Source organism: Rosa chinensis, chromosome 6 (assembly GCF_002994745.2).
Source record: "Rosa chinensis cultivar Old Blush chromosome 6, RchiOBHm-V2, whole genome shotgun sequence".
In the NCBI taxonomy this organism is placed as follows: Eukaryota; Viridiplantae; Streptophyta; class Magnoliopsida; order Rosales; family Rosaceae; genus Rosa; species Rosa chinensis.
The window spans coordinates 28,780,784-28,787,097 of NC_037093.1; positions in this window are offsets into that span (position 1 = coordinate 28,780,784).

A 6,314-nucleotide genomic window follows, 5' to 3' on the forward strand; every position below is an offset into this window, starting at 1 on the left:
AGTGTATTTTTGGTTGTTGTTACAAACTCTTGCAGATTACAACTTGTCACTATTGCTATTGGAACCTTGTTGCTTTAACTTAGAACCTTTCATTCTTTCTTATGTGTTGGATTTATGCTAGACCATGGTTATCTTGAACATCAAAATCGTGCTTGATCCAAGAGTTTATTTGTGTTACTGTTGTCCAAACACCATGTCTTCAAAACATCATGTTAGTGAGCTACAAGACCTTCCCCTTATAGTATTGAAGGATGACTGAGATTTTAAGCCTTTAGGAGTTTTAGATACTTTCTGTAGGTGTCTTAGAGCCATCTTAACCAGCCATTTTGGGCACCTAAAGAGCCTTACACAAAAGAACCAATTTCTGCAGTTTTTCAGTTTCCAGTATAATCTGACCCAGCTGCATTCCTTTCAAAACTGGTGCTAAACCGCTAAGAATTTGAGATTGATTCCTTCTCGAGAAATATAGTAGACATAAAGATGAACCTTCTAGAATTTGAATCACCCCAAAATAATATTTGTAGAATTAGTTATGAAATTTTGAAATAGATGGACATAAGCTGATATTTCTAGAAAGAATCTGCACATCGTTTTACTTTAGCCTTTAAAACCTATACTCTTCACATGGCTTCACTTAGAGTTCTATATCCATTTCAATCTTACTAAGTTGGTTGTTAAACCATCTTCTTTCCAAAATTTTCCCAAGAATTTATCTCAAGTACTTTGAATACTTTTCCTTGACTCTTGACAGTTCCTGTTTAAACTCTGTTTCCAGCTTTTGACAACTTGTCTTCTAAATGTGTTTTTGCCGCTTTCTCCTAAAAAACCAACTCTCCCTTAGTGGCCAAATGGTCTGGTTATTAGTTAGTAAATGAGGTTAAAGGAGAGGTTTTCTCCCGAGAGCATTGAGAGTGATTAGCCAGTAGTCTTGTATATCGTTATTAATGTCGCTTATTGATCTAGGCTCGATATTGTGGTGGAATCTTGTGAAGTTGGTGGTTGCTACAAGGTTGCATTGAGGCCAAGTGCTGCAAGAGAAAGCTCGAGTTCCAGGTAGGGGATGCCTTTAACTTTATCTATGCTTTTCTTGCATATACCATGTTTTATATGAGGCCTCTTGCATGATTTTGAAAATTATTTGTTTTACAATTGAAATAGTTTGTGTGGATTGGATTGATGTGTTGGCAATTGATGGGGATGTAAGGAGAGGTATGTTCCTCCTTGAGCCACCGGTGGTGGGCAGTGTGCACCCTACCGTTGTTATTGAATTATCCCCTTGTCTCTAGCCTTGTGATAATTGAATTCCAAAAGTGATTTGCTAGATGGACGGTTATGATGGAAGTTGTGGAAGAAGATCAATTGCCGTGGGATTGTAATTACGTTGTGACGATCACGTGGAATCGCAAACCGGTTTTTATCTATTACTTTTTATCAAAGCGATAACTGATGTTTTTAAACTTAGATATGGGGACGGGCATGGGCAATGAATGGATGTAGGAGCCTAACCCCTACTTTAGTTTGTTTTGCAGGCTGTTATTGTTGAAGCTTGGGTACGGAGGATAATCCTTGGAGGCCACAATTTGTTTTATTTAAAGTTTGTTTTTATTTGACTTGCTCGATCTCGTTAAATTTTTGTAACGTTATCTATGGTTGATGATGTGTGTGATTGCTTACCACCAAAGTGGAACCCTAGAGTTAGAACCTCCATTTGAGTTTAGGTCCTAGTGGGTTAGACCTAGAAGACTCACGTAAATTACCATTCAATAAACTAATGTAAACTTGGGCTAAGAACTAAAAATGACATAGGTTCTAAATTCAACACAAAACTTGTGGTTACGAGCCAAGCCCACTATACAAGCCTAAGAATTTCGAGCTTATAGATTCTTTGTTCTTCAACCTAAAGGTCTTGTCTCTTTAAGGAATTCTAGGCCCAAAACACTTACTCCCTAAGTGTCATGGGTGTAGGGTTCCTTGGGGAGGCGGCGCTGCGGTAATCCGGTCTCCGGGTCACCACAGTGTTGGCTAAAAAGTATAACAACAGCAAATAAGTGTGGTTGGACTTAATCAAAGATAATATAAAAGACCTACTATTTGTGGTCCTTTTTATATTCAGACCACAAATATTTGTCATGTTAATAACATCAAATGACAATAAATTGTCGTTGTAATGAAACTGACATAACAGAAAGAATATGATATCTATTGTCTTAACCATTTTCCAACATCACATACATACAGTTTCAAAACCTTTCACGCAACACTTATAAACTACACTAGATCGACACTTAATTGTAATTTGAAACACTTTACCACCACAGATAATTATTGTTTAAAGTCCATTTACACAACATTCAATTGTTGTTATATGCCAGAAGACACTACCTATGAGTCTTCATATTTCCTACTTAAGAGCATTCACACCACACAATTAACTAGAAATCTGTGTTGCAAATATGCTTCACACAATAGAATTTACATAAGATTGTGGTTGTTTTATTTCTCATACAATACAAAACTGTTGTGTTACCGCTTTTGAAGATACAGATCATATTGGTCCCGAAATGCAAAACTCATCAAACAACACATGACTTTTATTTGTTTTTGTCGTATGATTTTTCAGATGACAAAAGTATTTTGTGGTCTGATACTCCCAAGACACGACACCATACTAGACAACAGACTTGGGTTCCTTCAGACGACAGAACAGATCTATCGTCTGATGGACTTTTTGGCATAGTGTCAAACTAATATATTTAGATTTGCAAGAGCAAGAGACTCAAGTGGCCCTTCGAAATAAGGACTTAGACATGTGTGATGATCAAGCCTCCTACTGAGTTCCAGCCATCGAAAAAAAAGAACATTAATTTTTTTGAAATGATAAAAATTATTTTTCTTTGTTGGTTTGAATAACTCAATTAATTTTTTTTTATCAGATCAACAACTAGTTTTTATGAGTCAAACTCATGACCTCTCACTTACAAAGAGGAGACTTATGATACTAGATCAAATGGTACTGGGCAACTCAATTTTTTTTTTTTATCATATCAACAACTAGTCTTTTTTGTGAGTTGAACTCACAACCTCCCACTTACAAAAGGGAGATTTATGCCACTAGACCAAATAGTACTGGGCCTGGGCAACTCAATTAAATTTTTAGTAATGACAATTTATTTATTTTTTATAGTTCTTGTTGAGATTTTTATTTATAGTATATGGTTATCAATTTATTATTTTTTCATAAGTATATTTAGGACTGAATTCAGTTTTCCCCCTCCAACTTTGGGGCAAACATCATTTTAGTCCTAAATTATTATTTTTAATCACAATCGTCTCTATAGTTCTGATTTTCATGACCTGCATCCAAAATTTGAAATTGGCTAGAATCATGATGTCATATGCTGTGTTGTCCCTGAAATAGAGACCCACTTTTCAGCCTTTGAATCAGCTAGATTGGCATAATGGACATTTCAAGCATTTTTGTCTCCAAAATTTGAAATAAACATAAACTAATCCCTAAATTGGTAATATAATTATCAGAATTAGTAGAAAATGATCAAAACATAAACTAAACTTCAAAATTACCAAAAAAATGTACAGAACATGAAAAGTAGCAAAAAATTACCACAAATTAAAGGCAAATTTGAAATTGCCAAAATGAAAGATGTTCATAATAAAAAATATTCATAATTAGCAACCAAATAGATGCGTAAATGCATTCTACATCCAAACCCACAGAAAAAAAAAAACAATTGGGAATGAGTTGCACAAAATTATAGCTCTAATCATCTAAGCAAAAGATTAGACCTAGCAACCATGTGACACATCACAAGGTCGCACAAAATATGGCAACATGCATCTCTAAATCCTAACCTCGATTGCTAATGTCATACTCACATTCACCTATTTCCCACCATTCTTTGCATTTTCTTAGATCCTCACAGAAGACCTTGATGAAGCCTATGCAGAAGCAGCTTTACCCATGCTTGAAACAGCTTTTGATAGCCTGCCTTTAACTGAAGCAGTTGTGGGTGCTAATGCATTTGATGCTGCCTTTTTTGCATCCCTCTTTCTCAACAATAATGAGTTGAAAAAGTTAACTTAGAGAATCAGAGAATGACCAACAAAAAAATCCAACAATCAAACAAGAAAGAAAGCATAAGTTTATCTTCAGATTTTCAGCTTTCAACTTTGCCTTTGCTCTAACCTCATTCTTTGTCTTTGAAGGCTTTTTGGTACCCTTATTTGCACCAAGTAAGCTTGTCAATATAATAACCTATATGCATACCAAACTTTACACCTTAAATCAACCATTATCACAAAATACTTGAGCTCCAGCAGATAATGTCTCTCCATTATTTAATTTTCTCTTCTTGGTACCCTTAGCTACTGCTTTCTTAGGGGAAATGTGCCCATGACAAGTCTTGACATTGTGACCCAATATGCCATATTTACTACACTTCAAAAAAATTTGAACCCTTCCAAGCTAGGGGCCTTCAATATCCTTCTCATATGAATCCTTAATTCTTTTGGTCCTTGGCTTATCAGGCTGCCTATTGTAATGTGGTGGGAGAATGGCAAGTTCATCACTTGGAATCCACAAGTCCATCCCATTAATAGGCTTGATTGTGTTAAGAGTATATGGCCATGTAGTTGTCAGGTAGCAAGCATCCATGTGATGCCCCGGAAATGCGTATTTATTTTCCGAGGATTTTTTGGAATCTAAATTCTAATTATTGGACTATTTCGTGGCTCGTGGATGGAGCGGAAGTGTTTCGGGAGAATAATTATTCAAAGAATATGGTTTTAGGGGGGTTGCAAAGGTTGACTTTTTTATTCGTTGGGATTCTCCAAAAACTTCCTTCACGAAAGTCGTAGAGCGCGTTGATACGAGTTCGTGGACATGTGGAACGCGTCAATCGGAGTTCGTATGAGAAAGTTATAAGCGTTTGAAAATTTAGAAAGTTCTATATATAGGGGTTTCCGTTTTCGGAAATTTCCATTTTTATTTTCGGAAGTTTCCAAAACCGGAAACTCAGAAACTCTCCATTCTCTCTCCTCACTCACGTCTGACCCGACCTGAACCAGGAGATCCGACCCCGCTTTTCCGGCCAACTTTGGCGACCTCTACAGGTGAAACTCTCCAGATCGATTAGCCACCTTGCTCCGGTCGTCCCTCTGGCATCCTCTTGCGGCGATTCTCGGTGGTGGCGGTGAAGTTTGAGGATTTTGGACCCGATCGGTTCTCCGATCTCCGACGTCAGCGAGGCTTCAAACCGAGCTTGGGGAGCTCAGAGCAGCCTCCTTGATCGATCCTTGGTGGTTGTTTGGATCGATTCACGTGAAACTTAGTTCAACTCGGATTGAATAGTAATCCACGGCTTGTGAGGTAGTTTTCGATCCTTTATGCTTGTTTTCTGACTTCGAGCTAGTTATGAAAATTCACAAGCATGCTTAGATGAACAGCTTTGATGTTGGGAGTTTTGTGAAATAATGAGTTTTGGCCGGCGGCGGTGCGCCACCGCCTGTGGCAGCGTTCTGGTGGTTTTCCGGCCATGTAGGGAACTGTTTTTTGTATTATATATGTTCTACTCGTTGATACGAGCGTTTCGATATATAATATGCAAATTTTGGAGTTCAAATGGATTTGTTATGATTTTTACGGTTTCATACCGGTTGATTTATTTGATCCGTGAGGATTCGAGCTTCCGATCGACTTGTGGTTTGGACACATCGATCGTGGAAGTACTCTGGAGACTTAGGGAGGTCTCGGATGAGGTTTTGCCTCGATTGGCATTACTCATGGGGATTTAGTTCAAAACGAGGTTTCGAACTTTAATCACTTTGTGATTCGTGCACTGAATCAAAACCCAATGTGTTCAGGTGCTTGTTGGACTTGTTGAACGGATTGTGGCGATTGTGGTTGTTTTAGTTCTCGTGTGAAGACGCAGCGGGATTCAAAGGTGAGTAAATCTCACGATATTTGTTATGAGCAGGATCGATATTTGTTATGAGCATGATCAATATTTGTTATGAGCGAGATTACCCTATTGTCTTGGAGTTATTAGGTTAACTATGACTATAGTTGGTATTAGTGGTATTCCTGAGTGAATGACTACGTACATATATATTTACGTGATTATATATGTATTGATGAATCTTTGTGATGATTGCCATCTAAAACTTGTGTAGGAATATATGTGTAATGAACCGTTGAAAATAGTATGATGAATCTTTGTGATGATTGCCATGTAAAGCTTGTGTAGGAATATCTGTGTGATGAATCGATGACATTAGTATGATGAATCTTTGTGATG